Raw genomic sequence first — 19,366 nt, 5'->3', positions numbered from 1 at the left:
TCAACTTCTCAGTACCATATCACCCATGTATCGTTACGCACCAAGAAAAAGCACCCTAAATATGATTGCCAGGGTTCCTCCAAACAGTTTGGTGCCCACGGTGCATAGGTTTACCAAAGTATATGGCATTTAGAGGCCCCAAAATGAAGTTAGCACATACAAATTGTCCTGTGGGTAACTTCAGCTAATGAAAAATCAGCACATTGTCTGCATTTTTGTGGGGTAAAAACACAGAAATATATGTTTACCCCCCAAACCCATACATTTTTGGAAAGTACACATTCTACAGAATCTAAAATGGGTACCCATGCTTTTCTGCTCCAAACTACTGAGTCGCAAGGCTTTGCCAAATTTGGCGGTTTTGGTGAAATATCTGAAAATTGCCTCAAAGCTTCAACTTTCCAGCATCGTATTGTCCATGTATCATTACCAGCATAAAGCATCCTAAATATAAACATACGGGTCTACTAAATAGTTTGATGCCCAATGTGCATAGATATACCAAACTATGTGGCGCACAGAGACCCCCAAATGACAATATGTATAGACATTTTCACGGCTGACGCGCTGGCTGCTGCAACATAACCACCCGGTGTGTGTATTATGCGACATTAGACCACCTAACAGTACAGAGACCCCAGAAAACCAGATATTTTCAGAAAGTACACATTCTGACGAATCCAATATGGGTAAATAAGTGTTTCTACTACAAACTGCCAAACTGCAAAGCAATGCTCAACATAACGGTTTTTATCAAATTTCTGAAAATCGTCACAAAGCTTGAATTTTACTCCATTATATGCTCCACGTTTCGTAACGTATCAGCATAAAACATCCTAAATATGAACGCCAGGGGTCTACTGAACACTTTGATGCCCAATATGCATAGATATACCAAACTATGTGGCGCACAGAGACCCCCAAATGACAATAGTGTATATACATTTTCACAGCTGACGCGCTGGCTGCTGCAATATAAGCGCCTGGTGTGTGTATTATGCGACATTAGACCCCCCTAACAGTACAGAGACCCCAGAAAACCATATATTTTCAGAAAGTACACATTCTGACGAATCCAATATGGGTAAATAAGTGTTTCTACTACAAACTGCCAAACTGCAAAGCAATGCTGAACATAACGGTTTTTTATCAAATTTCTGAAAATCGTCAGAAAGCTTGAATTTTACCCCATTATATGCTCCACATTTCGTAACGTATCAGCATAAAACATCCTAAATATGAACGCCAGGGGTCTACTGAACACTTTGATGCTCAATATGCATAGATATACCAAACTATGTGGCGCACAGAGACCCCCAAATGGATATATAGTAGATAAAATTTACAAGGCAAAACAAAATAAGGCAGTAAAGAGTGAAATGAAAAAAAATCCAATAAAACCACAAAAATCAATGTTTTTTTTCCAGAATAGTGTTATCGGCCATCAGAATCACAGTTTGAATATTTTAGCTGGGCCAAACAGGTTATACGGCTAGAAACAAGTGAACACAACATATGCAGAGCTGAAAATGCAATAAAATGGCTAAAAATTCAATAAAATGGCTAAAAATGCACCAAAATACCCAAAATTGCAATATAATCACCGAAATAACATACAAAAGATATTGCACAGTACGGTTAGCGAATACGCTATTCGTAATGGCAATAAAACATTTTTTTCAGCAAAAAAAAAGAGACGATGCGATAAGGAAAAAAAAAAAAAAGCCACAATGCCATGTATGTGCGTGTGCGTGTGCACAAATGGTAAATTACATGTTATGTGCGCGTGTGTGTAAGTGCAGTGAGTGTAAGTGACCCCCCAATCCCCAAAAATGTATGTGTAAGTGTGTGTAAGTGTGAATCTAAGTGTGTATTACTGTAATAAGTGTGTGTTGGTGTGTTTGTGTGTGTAATTGTTGCACTAACCTGAAAAAGTCGCTGAAGACTGTTGCACACGATGTGGAGGGGTCCCAGGAAGACATCTGCGGCGATCTGCGTGTCTCTGTGCTGTGGGGGCGGAGCTGGATGGCGCAGTGCAGGCTGCAGCAGCAGGACACGTAAGGAACACGTGCCTGCTGCTGTTTTTGGGCCCCTGGGTGATCGCGCCCCAGGGGCCACTCGATCCCCTGCTCTGCTCGTTGCCTAGGGGCAGGGGATCGAAGCGGAACGGAGCGAGCGGCTCTAACAGCCGCTCCTCCGCTCCAGAACCCGGAAGTGCTGCAGAACGTAGAATCTACGTTCTGTGGCATTTCAAGTTACTTTTCCACAGAACGTAGATTCTACGTTCTGTGGCACTTAAAGGGTTAAGACCATTCACATGTTTTGTGGTAGTATTTTTACATGTAGAAATAGGTTTTAAAAAAAACTCTTCTCTAGATGAATGCTTTTATAAAGGTTCACCCAGCATTTTCATACAGGAGAAACCACATTTCTTTACATTAATGGCATGTTTATTGTTTAAAAACCGTGTTATTCTTATTTGAACACATTTTTTTGTACTAGTTTTTGCAGGTACAATAACAATTTCCAGCTGACATATGGTCGCCCATTCAGTTGAATGTTCAGAGTTTCAGATGAAGTATTCTGAAAGAGTTTTTTTATAGTGAGAACTGTGGAGTTGTAGAATTTCCTCCCTGAATCAGTCGTACTGGCTGATACATTACATAGCTTTAAGACAGAGTTGAATGGCTTTTTAAGCAAGTAAGGGAATACAGGGTTATGAAAGATAGCTCGTAGTACAGGGGTGTCCAAAAGGTATATCGGGATCTACCAGTAGACCTTTAGCTGGCGATCAGTAGATCTCAAGACAGTGTCAACAAACAGCTTGACTAATTTACCCTCCTGTTTCAATCTTTTCACTTAAGATATTTACAGTCATATGAAAAATTTTGGGAAACCCCTCTTAATTCTTTGGAGTTGTTTATTATTGCCTGAGCTTTCAAAGTAGCAACTTCCTTTTGATATATTACATGCCTTATGGAAACAGTAGAATATCAGCAGTGACAAAGTTTATGGATTAACAGAAAATATGCAATAAGCATCATAACAAAATTAGACAGGTGCATAAATTTGGGCACACCAACAGAGATATTACATCAATACTTAGTTGAGCCTCCTTTTGCAAATTTAACAGCCTCTAGACGCCTTATATAGCCTTTGATGAGTGTCTGGATTCTGGTATTTTTGACCATTCTCTTTACAAAATCTCTACAGTTCAGTTAAATTTGAAGGCTGCCAAGCATGGACAGCCTGCTTCAAATCATCCCATAGATTTTCGATGATATTCAAGTCAACTGTGATGGCCATTCCAAAATATTGTACTTCTTTTTAGATTTCGAAGTGTGTTTAGGGTCATTGTCTTGTCGGAATATCCAACCCCTGCATAACTTCAACTTTGTGACTGATGCTTGAACATTATCCTGAAGAATTTGTTGATATTGGGGTCAATTCATCCGACCCTCGACTTTAACAAGGGCCCCAGTCCCTGAACTAGCCACACAGCCCCACAGCATGATGGAACCTCCACCAAATTTAACAGTAGGTAGCAGGTGTTTTTCTTCCGCCATGCAAATCACTTTTTGTTATGACCAAATTCTCATAAATTTCTTTTTAAAAAAACATTGGCGCCAGGGCCCCCCTTACAAGTTAAAAAAATTGGGACCCCAAAATTAAAAAAAAAAAAAAAAAAAACCATTGGTGGCAGGGGCCTATAGAATATTAAAATAATACATTGGTGGCCAGGGGATTTAAAAAAAAAAACAAAAAAAAAAAAAACACACAAATTGGTGTTCATTGGAATTGAACTCATGGCTTCAGGACTTCAACTTCGCCTCCTTTCGTGACTTTGGGTCTTTTCGGTGCTTCAGGACTTCAATTCCGGCTGTTTTCGTGACTTCGGGTCTTTTTGCCGCTTTGGGACTTCGGCTATTTTCGTGACTTTGTGTCTTTTTGGCTCATCGGGACTTCGGCTTTGGCTATTTTCGGGACTTCAGGTCTTTTTGGCTCATCGGGGCTTCGGCTTTGGCTATTTTCGTGGCTTTGGCTATTTTCGCCAGTTTGTCTGTTCGGCTTTTCGGCACTTCCACATTTTAGGCTGTTCGGCTGTTTGGGATGGCCGCAAATCTTCGGCTCTGGCAAGGGGGGCCGGCTCTTTCTAAACTGCAGCACTGCCGGGCCTCCCTTCATGCCCGGGCCCGGGACACTTGTCCCCTCCGCTGGCGGCCCTGTCTATAGCCATTCTCACAATCCGCTCCTGTATTTTTCTTGGCCTGCCAGACCTGGGTTTTACAGCAACTGTGCCTGTGCCCTTCCATTTCCTGATTACATTCCTTACAGTTTAAACCTCTGAGATAGCTTTTTGTAGCCTTCCCCTAAACCATGATACTGATACTGTTTTCAGATCTTTTGAGAGTTGTTTTGAGGATCCCATACTGTCACTCTTCAGAGGAGAATCAAACAGAAGCACAACTTGCAATTGGCCACCTTAAATATATTTTCTCATGTTTGGACACAACTGCCTATGAATTTCAGGACTTACGAGCTAATCCAACCAATTTGGTGTTGCCAGTAATCAGTATTGAGCAGTTACATGCATTCAAATTAGCAAAATTACAAGGGTTCCAGTTTTTTGCACAGCCAGTTATTCACATTTGATTTAATTTCATACAACTGAATACTGCTTCACTAAAAATCTATGATCAGAAAACACTCCAGTACTCTGATGAGCTATATCAATTCCTCTTACTCTTAAAAGAATTAGAGCAGAGAGTTCCATATACTGCAGAACTATGCTGTTCATATGCATAACTGCATATTCACTCCAGCTAAGTGAACAGTGTAACTGTATGTGTTCAAAGTAAATATTGTGGTGGAACTATATAAATCAGCATGCTGCTACAGAAAGGTGAGGCTGTTCAAAGTAAAACATGAGGTACAACCTGTAGATGTGAACATGAAGGTGCATGTCAGATCCACAGAACTATAGCACCTGTAGTAATGAAACCAAGACACCTCATGTGTCTACCCCTATTTCCGCCCTGAACTAGACTAAACATTTCTCAGGTTTGAGACCATGAGGGACAGAAGTTAATGGCAGATTAAGTTAATATTTATAAAATTTTGAAGACACTTCTGCCTCTGATGCCCAGGAGGCTGCCACAACCAGTGTCAAATGCATCTTACTCCCTATGGCAAATAGTTGCCCTGCTATTTATAAGCCCTTTATATGGTTGATGTAAGGCCACCCAAAAAAAGTTTTCAACCACAAAGAACTTGATCTAAACATTTAGTGGTGCAGTAGAGAGGGATCTCAGATCAAGAGGAAGACCCCAGGTTGGACAAATAGACCTAATCGAGTTTAGGTCTATTTTTAAGTATTGATTGGAAGAATTTATCTATTAATGAATCTCTCGATCACCTCTTCTCCAAAATCACCGACAATGCAAAGACCTGGTCCTTTAGAGTGCTGAGACTCAGACCTTTTTGTAGCCCTCCTTAAGAAACTTCAGGATTTCAACCATGAATGGTGTTAAGGATTAAGATGTATCTCGACAGCCCAGGAAGATAATATCTGCCATGCTTTATAATATTTAAAGTTTGTGTTGCATTTCCTGGCGTTGAAAAGGGTTTGATCCTCCTCTCAACCTCCACACCATCAGTTTGAGGTTGATTTGGTTTGGATGCTTCAAACTGCCCAGAGAAAGAGACCTCTGGTTTGTGAAAGTGGTAACGGACACAATTGACAGGCTTCTCAGGAGTACATACTATGGTCTCCTGGGCCAATCGGGAAGAATGGCAATAACCTCCATCCTCGACAATAAGATGCTTTGCAGGAATCGCAGTGTTATCTGTACTGGAGGAAAGATGTAAGCAAACAGACCCTCCCAACTCTGGCAGAGAGCATCCACTGCCACAGTTCCACACAAGGGACTCTGAAGAGGAAGATCAGAATCTTGGATTTCAGATTTGTCGCCATCATATCCACCTCCGGACAGCCCCAAATAAATGTTATCTAGTGAAAGATCTTCTGATTTAACTCCCATTCCCCATTGTGTAGGTGATGATGTCTGAGATAATCTTTAAGATATTGGGCTCCTGCAATGTACAGAGCAGTTAAATCTTGAAGGTGTATCTAAGGTCATTCCATGATTGGGACAGTCTCTCTGAGCAATGTCATGCTCTTTGTCCCCCTTGATTTCTAAAATAAGCTGCAGCTGCTGCATTTTCTGATCTTCACTGCAGACCCTAGGAGAACCACCCTGAGCTCCAGGATATTGGTCAGTATCTCGGAAAGGTTTTCTACCTGTACCACTTCTATCCAAGCTGGTTTCCCGAGGGGAAACCCCTTGCAGAGATTGCTGGGTATTTTCCACCAGGCTAAATGTCTCTTGCACTCTGTGTTGATTTGAATTGCATGTGACCAATTTCAAGCATTAGGATCCTACTGCCTGAAAAAAATAACTGAATAGGCCTTTTCCTCCATTTGGTCCATTTCACCATGTTTAAAGTTGAAATCAGAAGGCTCACAAATTTCTTTGCAGATGTGAATGATCTCTCCCAAAATTGCGTCACCTGAAGGACAATAAGAATTTATTTTTCACCAAAATGGTGTCAATTTGAGCTCCAAGGTATGCCATTTTCTGGGATGGTATCATCTGACTTTTGGCTACCTTTAAGATCCAGCTAAACTTCTCTAAAACCTCCTGGGTTTTTATAAAATTGGATGATAATGTGGCTGGATCTCTCACCCCTACGTAAATCATCCAGGTAATGGTAGATTTCTATGTTCTCCTGCATTTTAGCTTGGCTATTATCACAACAAGAACTTAGGTAAAAGTCCTGGGAGAAATAGAAAGGTCAAAGGGAAGACAGCAAAATTGCTAATGTTGGTCTTGGAGACAAAATTGTAGAAATCTGTGATGTTCTAAACGATGGGCATGTGCAAATAAATGTCTTTTAAAATTTAAGAGGCTATCCAATCTCTTGGACAAACTATGACCTTCATAGTAGCAAGGGTCTGCATTAAAAGTTTGGCTCTTCGGGAATCTCTTTATTCTTCAAGGTCTTATATGGACGTAAGTCTCCAGTAGCTAATAGGAGATGATACCACTGAATTGCTTTCTTATCAACAACTTTGGAAACACTGGAAAAGAAATGTCCTTTTCCCTATGTCTTGAGGAATTGTAGTATGAACAAATAATTGAAAGATACAGTAGTTTCCACCCATGAATCTTAAATATTTTTGACTGAGACCTCCTGAAAGGTGAGCAACCAACCCCTACAGAGCTTTTGGGGAAAGTTTGGGAGATCTTGGGACTTTAAATCTGGACTTGAAAGAACTTTGTCATGAGCGTTAAGATGAAGATCTAAATTATTCTCCTGATCGGAAATTTCTGGAGTCCTGCCTTCTTCTTGAGAAGGCATACAAACATTCCTGGAACTGTCATGGAATTGCCTTGCTTGGGAAAGAAAAGTACTCTTCCCCCTGAAGACAATGTTATCTAAGACTTTCCCAAATAATCTCTTTCCTTAGAAAGCCATCTTGCAAAGAAATTCCTGGAATCAGTATCTGCAAACCATGATCTAACCAAAAGGGCTCTGAGCTGTGACTTCAATATCAAAGAGCAAGCTGACAGCTGGACAAGATCTAGAGAGGCGTATTCTGAAGTCATCCAGACCTTCGAAAATTTTTAATTTATTAAATTTTTCCCCCTTCTGGAACTTTATCCTTAATGGCCTGTTCCAGATTCTTTGGCCATATAGAAAGGGCCTTTGTAGCTGCCACCAGAGCTACAGCATGCTTATAGGCCGCCCGGAAGACATATAACTTTTCTTTAATTCCTTGGATATTTCAGTGCTGAAATGTCATCTATGGTATAGCCACCTTTTTAGCTAACCTAGCCACTGGAGAATCCCATCAGGTCCTCTTCGTCTCACCTGAAAAACGATACAGCTCTTCCACTTTTCTCTCATCCAGAATTCTTTTGGATATTTTAGACTACTCTGCCTGAATTGAATCTTGCATTTTAAGCAGTCATCCAAGGATCACAGCCAGAATTTGAACTCAAAGCTTTACAGCCGTAAACCAGGCTCCTTAGGCACTGCGCCACAGGACCTGAGCCCTAGGAAAAAGAAGAGAAGTGGTTGGGTTTTCTACAAGGCTAATGAGTTTTAGCTGTTGGCCTTCTTTGATAGCTGACTTTGGCAAATGAGCTTTAACCGATGGCCCTTCATTAAAGGAAATTTCCTGGATAGAGGAATCTTTGATAGGCACAGAGAGATCTTTAGCAGGGATACTGCTCTCTTAAGTAACAACATTAAAGACTCCTGATCTGGCAAGGAGGTGGAAGGAATATTTGCATCATGTCAAAAATTCACCTTCTTAAAAAGATATTCCTCTGAAATAGGTCTCACAAAATCTTTTGCCCTTCATTGCAGACTTGTTACATGCTTCTGAATCTCACTTATCCCTTTTTACTGGGCCCTTCAGAAGGAGCAGAGGCACTTAAAACAGTAAGGGAATGCATAATAAGCATAACACTCTGGATGTTCTTATTTTTTCAAAGTGCAAAGCATGGTACTCACTTGGCAGCGTTTGGATTGGCTCTTTTCGATGCAGCCAGATCCCTCATAGTGCACCTGTAGGCAGCAGCAAGGAAAATCCAAATTGGCGCCAAACAGCTTTCCATACAGGGGCGAAGAACACCAACAGGCAAAGCAGCAGCAATACCCAGCCGCACAGGGTCCCCTTCCTGACAACGCTGTTGTCAAAACGGAACAGGGGCTACAAGTGGAGAAAGAACCTCCAGAAACAAAACTGCACCCAGTAATCTACAACTTAGCGAATGAGTACTTTCTTACCTGTAAAATAAAGAAAAGACAGTTAGTTTAAGCTGTTAAACCTCTCCGCTATGCCAAGGCTGGGACAGAAGAAAAGACTCATGTGAGCCAGGAGGGGCTGGGCTTTATGGGTTCTTAAAATGAACTATCCAGGCTGAGAGTAGCAGGAGATTAACCCATTAGTAAATTTTCATGTTGATGGGAGTATGGCCAGGAAAAAGGATTTGATGTAACTTAATTAGATAATGTCAGAGGTAATTGATTTTCCTGTTTTATCCTTCTAATGAAAATTATTAGAAAACTCATTGTTGAAAAACAAATGTTTAGTAATAAAGCACATAAACAAAATGAATAGAAAATCCATTGAGCAGCGAAAGACTAGATCCCAGAGAACAAAGAATGTTTTCCCAAGCCATGCTAACTGCTGCAGCAAGATATCTCATGCAACTTTTTTAAAATCTATCTGACCTTATTTAAGGGGGTGATCAAATAAAGCATAATAAAGGGCCACTTGAACAAAAAAAAACAAAGCAAAAATATAGTAGGGGAATACAAAAAGTAGGTGTGGGGGAAAATAAACACAAATACAAACCAAGGTGCTCTTATATAAATATACATTTCTGTTTAACATGAGTTCAACGTTTATACAGAAAAAATAATAATTTTAATAATGATGAAAGAATGTAAATGTACCTTTGTGGACAGGTTTCACCAGTACAAATATAGAATTAAAGAATGAATGTGTGGTTCTACCAAGAGCTTGCTATTTGTTTCTTCTTTAATACATTGATTCCAAGTAAGAATCTTGTAATTTGATGTGTGTTGATTAGATGCTCAGCACAGCCATACAGCTGCTTTTTGTTCAGATCCCAGACCACAGTATTCATTATGCCTACCCCAGGATGCTACTTAACCCTTTGGGTGTGAGAGAGGCCTTTAATGGGGTCACAGTATGATGATTGCATTGTTTTTCTCCAATAAAAGCCTGGCTAATGGAAAAGTAGATATTGTGATTACACACTGGTGTTTGGTCAATTGTGACTTTTAAAGGATCGCTAATTCTCCCTTACTGTGTTCACCAGACATTCCACTTTGGATTGGATTAGACTGGAACAATTAAAAATTTAAGACTGAAATACGCTGGGTTAAAGTGAATGGGATGTGAAGTCTTTTATTTGGCCCTGGTTTTTGTTTGGCAGGACTATGGTACTAAGCATATTATCAGGCTTAAATTGCGTCTGTAAATTTGCCCTCAATCCACTGGTGATTTAGGGCTCCTTCCTCACAAGTGCTTTTGCCTGTGTTCCGATGCATTCAGTTTAAATGTGTTCAGCAGCAGGGGAACACAGGAAGGAACACACACTATTAATTTAAAGGGGCCTGTACTGACACAAAGGTGGAACACAACATGCTGCTTTCTACCTGCGTTCAGTGCTTACATGCACCTTTGTCAGTACGGGGCAATTAAAAAGGGTTGTCTGCATTCCTTTCTTCGCTTCCCTGCTGCTGAACGCATTTAAACTGAACGCAAGTAATAGTGCTTAAGAGATGACCACACTAAAAAAAATATGGAAATCTGAAGGGAAGAATTTATTAGGGTAACATTTACTTATCACCAAATTTGAATGACAGTATTTAGATAAATATTACATAAATGTCTGAAATTAGCTCCAATATCCTGCAAGTTTGCATAAGATTGTGGGGGGTATTTATTAAGCTCTGAATTTCTCTAAAGGGGAAAATAAAAATTTTTGTTAAGGAAAAAAAACAGGATTTATTAAAGTCCGATGGTGTTAAAAAAAAAGTATTTAGACCTGCAGCAAACATGTAAAAGTCAATGGCAGATGTCCAGTTAACAATTGGAAGATTTTCTCAGTTGTGCTGGGTTTCCTAAAAAATTTTTAGCTGTCGGACGATTTTACAAAATCAAAAAAAAATCATAGGATTAAGATTTTTGTCACAGTGTTATTGTGACTTTTTCTTGAAAGAAGATTTGAGAAATAGGGGGGAAAGTCAGTGCGGATTTGGTCAGAGTAGTTTTCAGAAAATAGTAAGAACTTTTTTGGATTTTGATAAATAGCCTACTGTGTTCCTTGTGTAATCTGAAGATAAATCACCAGGTAGATAACAGGATGTAGAAATGACATAGGGTACAACTAAATGGATGATTTCACTGCGATTGCTCCAGATCCGACACGCTGCACCAAAACGCAGGCGGAATTTCTTTATAACCCAAAACAGCAACACAGTAGAACCAGTGCCTGGATCAACATTATAATAACAGTTTTGATGTTAGTATTTTCATATTAAGGCTAATGCCCACAGGCTGATTGGAAAACGAGGCCATGAATCAACCCCTACAACGGCATTAGCCTTCTTCCTTGCCTGCACTTAGAACCTCTGTGTTGACCGAGGTGCAGGATTTCACCACCAAAAAGTTTGCATATTAGTGCCAAAATCCACCATGTGTGCCAGCACCAGGGTCGACACAGTGGTTCCAAGTACAGGCACAGAAGAAGGCTGAGGCCATCTTATGTTTTCTGCAGGTCGAGAATCAGCCCTGTGTGGCATTAGCCTGTAAACCATACAACCTTCACATATGTCACAGAGATAAGTGGTTAGAACTTCTGCCTTGTGGTGCTCGGTTGATGATTCTGGATTGATTTCTATGAGGCATTTCTAATTTATCTGTGTGTGTGTGTTTCCTCCCACACTTGAAAATCATACAAGCATGTAAACTGACGTCTAATAAAATTGGTCCTAGTATATAGTATATGTGACATGGACAATAGATTTTAGGTGTCACTGGGACACGAACTGATGCATAATATATGTAAATCTATCTATAAAAACTGTCTATAAATAACAGGTACATTAGGGGGCTACTGATAGAGTCTGATGTTGTTTATAAACAAATTCCTCAATAAGAAATTACCACAAATTCCTCTTTACAGATGACCATGTACATACCAATATCATATGAAAGTCGATATCATTTCCATATTTATGGTAGCTTCCTGTTTCCAACTGGTATCCATGTACAATGTACTATGGGTATCGGTCAGTTTGGGAAGAGGCAGGTTTGAAAATTGCATCTGCATTGTGCATCAGTAGATGAGGAAGTGAAGAGATTTGAATTCCCATGAGGCACACACCTCGGATTCTGCCTCAGCTACACCCCATTATGACAAAACACCACCCATAATCCACCCCAGTTAAACCAACCACTTACAAGCCCCACCACGTTGCTACCCACGAATCACACTCTGTATGTTTTGGTGCCCCCTGCAATGGGTGTCACTTACTTGTCTACCCCTTGATGGTGGCTCTGCCAGCAACTTACAAGATCTTGCCTAACAGTTAGGAAAATACTGTATGACCTCCAATTTTTAACCCAATGGTCCATCTAATGCTAAGGCTCCAGGGAAAATGCACTCTCTGCATTTCCTTTATATTTAATTCTCCTGATGTTGTGTGTGTATACACTGACCTTACTAAAAATCTTGATTTGGGTGCAGAGCAGTCAAGAGGTTACCTATATACTATAGAAAAAGCAATACTGCAGCACTCCTGGTTGCATAGGTGAAAAAGCGATTTACTGTATTTAGGAAAGAAAGAACTACTCTCGCACACCCTGGCCATCCAGACAAACGTGAATCCCAGGTGCTCGGCGATAGAGGAACTTGGCAGCCTCAAATGTAAGGTAGAAACAGAACACACCGGCACAACATAGGTACTGCTCGTTTATTGCGTATGCAACGTTTCGGGGTGTGACCCCGTTCTCGTCCAAAATGTTGCATCCGCAATAAACGAGCAAGGTTATACCTGCTAGCAGTACCCATGTTGTGCCGGTGTGTTCTGTTTCTACGTTACTGTATTTAGGACACATATCTAAATAAATAGACCTAACTAAATCACCTTCTTTCACTTTTGCAACCAGGAATGTTGCAGTATTGACATTAAGACATTCCTACTTTCCAGTATATTCAAATATAATTTGTTATCTGACACTAACACAAGGTCACCAATTCTGATTAGAAGAAAAGAGGTTCTGGCTAAATATTTGGAAGGGCTTTTTTTTACAGTGAGAGCTGTGAAGATGTGGAACTCTCTCCCTCTATCGTCATACTGGCTGATACATTAGATAGCTTTAAGAAGGGGTTGGATGGCTTTTTAGCAAGTGAGGGAATACAGGGTTATGGAAGATAGAACATAGTACAAGTTGATCCAGGGACTAGTCAAATTTCCATCTTGGAGTCAGGAAGGATTTTTTCCCCCTCTGGAGAGGCTTCAAATGGTTTTTTTTGCCTTCCTCTGGATCAACTAGCAGTTTGAAAGGTTATATATAGACTAAAAAGGTTGAACTTGATGGATGTGTGTATTTTTTCAACCTAACTTGCTATGTTACTATGTTATCAATGCAAAGTGAATTTTGCTTTCCAGTTAGGCCATTTAGGTTAATATAACCCTAAATTCCTTAGAGTATTTTCTGCACTGTGTAATAGTCTTTATATTTATCTCCGATGTTTTGCTTGTCTATTTATAGCATCATTAATAGTAAAAAAAATTAAGCAGGAAGGAGTGGGACCTTTAGTTTTAGAGGGGGGTCAGCTGGTTGATGAAAACAAATGAAAAGCGCATATTCTGAATTCATATTTTTCGTCTGTCTATACAAATGAGGAACCAGTTATTGAAGGTTTGGTTTCACATGAGGAAATTCAAAAGAGACTAGAACATGTTAAGATAAACAAAGGTCCTGGGCCAGATGGTATTCATCCCAGGGTACTTAGCGAGCTTAGCTCTGTGATTGCCAAACCTCTTTATTTAATTTTTCAGGATTCATTGTCGTCTGGCATAGTGCCGAGAGACTGGCGAATTGCTAATGTGGTGCCTCTTTTTAAAAAAGGATCCCATTCTCAGCCTCAAAATTATAGGCCAGTTAGTCTGACGTCAGTAGTAGGAAAGCTTTTTGAAGGGTTATTAAAGGATAAGATACTGGACTTTATAGCAAATCATAATACTATGAGTGTATGCCAGCACGGTTTTATGTGTAATAGATCTTGCCAGACTAACTTAATTTCTTTTTATGAGAAGGTAAGCAGGGACCTCGATTCTGGGATGGCACTGGATGTGATTTACTTAGACTTTGCTAAAACATTTGATACAGTGCCACACAAAAGGTTAATGGTTAAATTAAGGAATGTTGGCCTGGAACATAGTATTTGTACCTGGATAGAGAACTGGCTAAAAGATAGACTACAAAGAGTGGTGGTAAACGGAACATTTTCTAATTGGACCAGTGTTGTTAGTGTCCCTTGCTTTTCAACTTGTTTATTAATGACCTGGAGGTGGGCATTGAAAGTACTGTTTCTATTTCTGCAGATGATACTAAATTGTGCAGAGCTATAGGTTCCACTTTGCAGAGTGATTTGTCTAAGTTGGAAAACTGGGCAGCAAACTGGAAAATGAGGTTCAATGTTGATAAATGCAAGGTTATGCACTTTGGCAAAAATAATATAAATGCAAGTTATACACTAAATGGCAGTGTGTTGGGAGTTTCCTTAAATGAGAAGGATCTAGGGTTTTTTGTAGATAACAAGTTGTCTAATTCTGGGCAGTGTTATTCTGTGGCTACTAAAGCAAATAAAGTTCTGTCTTGCATAAAAAAGGGCATTAACTCAAGGGATGAAAACATAATTATGCCTCTTTATAGGTCCCTGGTAAGGCCACATCTGGAGTATGCAGTGCAGTTTTGCACTCCAGTCCTTAAGAGGGATATAAATGAGCTGGAGAGAGTGCAGAGATGTGCAACTAAACTGGTTAGAGGTGTGAAAGACTTAAATTATGAGGGTAGACTGTCATGGTTGGGGTTGTTTTCTCTGGAAAAAAAAGCGCTTGCGAGGGGACATGATTACACTTTACAAGTACATTAGAGGATATTATAGACAAATAGCAGGGGACCTTTTTACCCATAAAGAGGATCACCCCTTCAGACTAGAAGAAAAGAACTTTCATTTGAAGCAACGTAGGGGGTTCTTCACGGTCAGGACAGTGAGGTTGTGGAATGCACTGCCAGGTGATGTTGTAATGGCTGATTCAGTTAATGCCTTTAAGAATGGCTTGGATGATTTTTTGGACAGACATATTATCAAAGGCTATTGTGATACTAAACTCTATAGTTAGTATAGGTATGGGTATATATAATTTGTGTGAAGGTAGGGAGGGATCTGTGTATGGATGCTGGGTTTTCATTTGGAGGGGTTGGACTTGATGGACTTTGTCTTTTTTTAACCTGATTTAACTATGTAACTAAATAACTATGTAACTATAACACAGTTTATACTAGTAATCAACCTTCATTCACCTTTCACTATAACTGCTTCCAGCTCCTGTGATTAGCACCACTGACTTTGCTTATACAAGCCAGATAACACACATACAATATAAATTGATTGCAGAAAGTCAACATACAGCATGTTTAACTTTTTAATGATTTTAATGGAAAGATTTGCTATTGCCAAAATGGTATCTGAATGGTACCAAAACATCATCATTTATCTACGTAGTTCCAGAAAGTTAAATTAAGAATAGTTTCTAATAAAATTGTAGCAACCAAAAAAAAGTAATTTCAGAAATCATATAATCTTCTTTAGTAGTGATGAGCAAATTTTTTCTGCAGGTATGGATTTGCAGTGAAATCTCTAAACATTTTATTGTGAAAATTTTTGCTTATAAAATTTAATGCAAACATAGTTGCCATGAAAAAATGCCACTATATGGGTCATTTGTGGGCCAGGAAAACTGGTGTGGGGGGGGGGACTGGTGGCCAATGTCTGTTTTATACTTGTAGGGAGGGCCCAGACCAAAGTTTTTTTATAAATTGAGGGGGTCTGGCAAGCAATTCTTTTTCAACTGTTGGGGGGGGCCCTGGCGATCAATGTTTTTTTTTAACTTGTGGGGAGGGGGACTGGCCACCAATGTTTTATTTTTATCTTGTAGGAAGGCCCCTTATCACCAATTTTTGGGTTTTTAATAATCCTTTGACCAAAGCTTATGTTTGTGTGACCTTTTACTGTGTGCGGTGGGAGGGATCTGGGGTGGGGTTTGAGGCCAGGCTAGGGTAGAGCTTGGGGCCAGACTGGGGTGGGCAGAACCAAGGGGCCCATAAAAAGTTGTTGCACGGGGGCTCCCGTGATTATTGATGGTGGTTCTGGTACGCATTCAAACAGAACTGGGGGAATCCACTTAAATAAGAGCAGGCGGGGGGTGGATGGGAAAATCAGGTTACACCCAACAATCTGGGAGAGTTGAAAACTCTGCAGAAAAAATACATAGGGGTTCAGACTGGAATTTGGTGGGTTTCCTTGTTGCAGGAACCACAAATAGCTATGCCCCGCCCACAGTATAATCACTTAAAATAGATAACGGGCCTATTAACTTTAAACATGCCAGTATTATTACTACAGGAAGTGCATAATCAGCATATTAACCCCAGATGTGCCAGTATAATTACTACAGAAGTGCATACAGTCCAAAAAACAATTTTTTCTTCAGCACACCACTTACTGTTTCAGGGTGCATTCACTCCCAAGCTGCCTCCAAGTCAGCCAAATTCCTTATCTTGAATAATAGGATATGAAGCACACCATCCCAGGCTTTGCCTTTAAAACAATGTTTTAAAGGCAAAGCCTGAGGATGGTATGCTTCATATCCTATTATTCAAGATACAGAAGTGCATACAGTGTCGGACTGGCCCGGCGGGACACCGGGAAAAAACCCGGTGGGCCCCGACCCTCGTGGGCCCCCGCCGGGCCAGACCCTATCTACCAGTATAAAAATGTTGAGAAAAGTTTACGGCGATGCGCATCGCATCGCCGTTTGCGCATGCGCACCGAGAAGCGCCGCTCGCGCATGCGCATGGCGGCATTCGAGCGGCGCATACGCACAGTTTGGCGCGTCGCAGTAGGGGGGCGGGGGGCCCTGGACCAGCAGTCCCGGTGGGCCCCGGGCCCCCCAGTCCGACCCTGAGTGCATAAACAGCATAACAATCCCAGACAGTCCATTTACTTACTACAAAAAAAATTGGTTATCAGATAATTAACTCCAGATGTGCCAACATAATTACTATAGAAAATGAATAATCAGCATATTAACCTCAAATGTACCAATATAATGACTACAGAAAATGAAAAACCTGCATTCCATTCACCCCAGACAAGCCAGTAAAATCACTGAAAAATGGGCAATACGTATTTCATTATCTCCAGACCATCCAGTATAATCACTGTAGAAATGACCAATGATCACTCCACTAACTCTAGACATGCCAGTTACATCAATGCAGAGATGGATATATTTAAATCATTACCTCCTCTATGCTTGCACAGGCAGAATACCAGCACATGCCAAATCTTTAAGGTTGTGAACAAACAGGAACATAAAACCGCAGAAACTGTGCTGCAAGGTTTTTCTATTCACAACATGTTTCGAGCTAGTGGCTCTTTTTCAAGTGTTAATCAGTGCACATTTCAAACAGGTTTTTTAAATCCACACACACTCCACCCCCTTGGTGTGATAGGTTACCAAAAACATTAACTCTTCGAGGTCACTGCAGTTGGGGATTTGTTAGCCTGGCCTCATAACATACAATATAATCAGTGTAACTTTAGTGCTTAAAGTCCAGTGTGGTGAAAAAGTTCAAATCATCCAATAGTCGATAAAGCCATAAAAATGGTAGGTTACACTTTACCCCTTGTACTGCTTTTCAGCCTACAAAAAAGAGTCCAGTTTGCTGCAAAATCTACAATTTTCAAATTACATGAACATCTTAACAGCGTTGTATTACATAAGAGTTACAATTATTTTTCTCTTTCTTGTTACCGTGTTGTATTATTAACATTGTTGCAAATCTGTAACAGTGTGGCTAAAATTGCCCAGTTTATCTTACCAATCAGAAGTTCTGATACTGTACGGTATCTTGTTTCTATTCTATATCAAACTATAGGGCAGCCACATTTTTCTCACTGAAAAGGAATATAACAACCGATTAGAACAGAATCATAATAAAATTTGAATCAGCAGTATTCGAAAACTACAAAAAATATCCTACACTCCACTGGTCATTCATACCTCTTGGAGTCAAACTGTCGAGTTTTTTAATCCAAACTGCCTCTTTCTGTAGCAGTATTTTTCTAATATCTCCTCCTCTATGTGGTAGTTCAGCTACTTCTAACACCAACCATTTTAGTTGGGACACGTGATGATTGTGTAAATTAAAATGGCGTGAAACTGGGGTATCGGTGGTTGTGCCTGTTTTAAAGTTGCGGATGTCCCCCTTATGTTGTTTTATCCTTTCTTTTACTTTTCGCATGGTCTGTCCTACGTATACCATGCCACAGGGGCATTTTAGCATATATACCACGTACTCTGATACACAAGTGGCATAACTATTTAGTTGGATATTGTTACCCTTTGTTGGATGGATAACCCTGTCTCCTTTTATAATAGAGGAACAGCACACACAATTTAAACAAGGGTATGTTCCTACTATTGGTTTGCCCTTGAATATTTTTTGCATTCTGTTCTGTCTCGGTTCTGCTGGGCATAGTATGTCTCTCACTGTCTGGCCTCGTTTATAACAAAATAGTGGCATATTAGTAACCGTTTTGTTTATAGTTTTATCATTCTGTAAGATTGGCCAGAATTTTTTCACTATTTTTTCTACTTTGTTGCTGTGTCTCCCATAGGTACTCACTAGGGGAATTCTGTTAATTTCCTTATTCTTAGGCTTCTCTATCAGTAGCGTTTCTCGTGGAATCTTTTCGACCTCCCTTGCTAGGGATACTAACTTTTGTCTCTTATAGCCTTTCTCTGAGAAACGTTCAATTAAATCCCCTGCTGCTTTCTTATACCCACTATCGTCTGATGTTATCCGTCTAGCTCTCAAAAATTGACCCTTTGGGATGGCCCTAATACATTTTGGGTTATGAAAGCTCTTTGCATTCAACAAATTATTGCGGTCTGTGCTTTTCCGATAGAGATCTGTACAGATCTTGCCTTGACCTAATGTGAGTTGGACGTCTAAGAAATTCAGAGACCCTGTTGCTACTTCCGTAGTGAACTTAATGGTGGGGTGGCTATCATTTGCTTCTTTAACCATTTCATGGAACTTGTTTATGTCCCCCTTCCAGATTACCAAGATGTCATCCACATATCTTAGGTAGGTTACAGTCTGTTCTTTGTACCTATGTTGTAAGAAAAAAAATTTTTCCCAAAAAATATACAAATAGGTTAGCAAATGCAGGGGCGACCGCTGCACCCATTGATGTCCCTTGAGACTGCCAAAAGTATTCCCCTTTAAATCTAAAGTAGTTCTTTTTAAGGACTACAGTGAGGCAATCTAATAAAAAATAAACCAAATTGTTTGGTAGGTTAGTCTCGAGTAGATACTCTTCTATACACATTAACCCTTCATCCTGAGGTATTGACGTGTAAAGGCTTTCAATATCTATGCTACACAGTGTACAGT

General features: G+C 40.0%; 1 long non-coding RNA gene across 1 annotated transcript; it reads right to left on the bottom strand.

The window, feature by feature from the left end:
* Positions 1 to 4,646: 4,646 nt before the first annotated feature.
* Positions 4,647 to 17,491, bottom strand: LOC108709422. Its single transcript, XR_005965789.1, has 3 exons — positions 17,207 to 17,491; positions 8,584 to 8,859; positions 4,647 to 8,120 (listed from the first exon to the last, which is right to left on the bottom strand). It is a non-coding gene; the product is annotated as an uncharacterized LOC108709422 (long non-coding RNA).
* Between the last annotated feature and the right edge of the window lie 1,875 nt (positions 17,492 to 19,366).

The sequence above is a fragment of the Xenopus laevis genome, chromosome 2S, assembly GCF_017654675.1.
Source record: "Xenopus laevis strain J_2021 chromosome 2S, Xenopus_laevis_v10.1, whole genome shotgun sequence".
NCBI classification, from domain to species: Eukaryota; Metazoa; Chordata; class Amphibia; order Anura; family Pipidae; genus Xenopus; species Xenopus laevis.
This window is presented reverse-complemented; position numbering and strand designations above follow the sequence as displayed.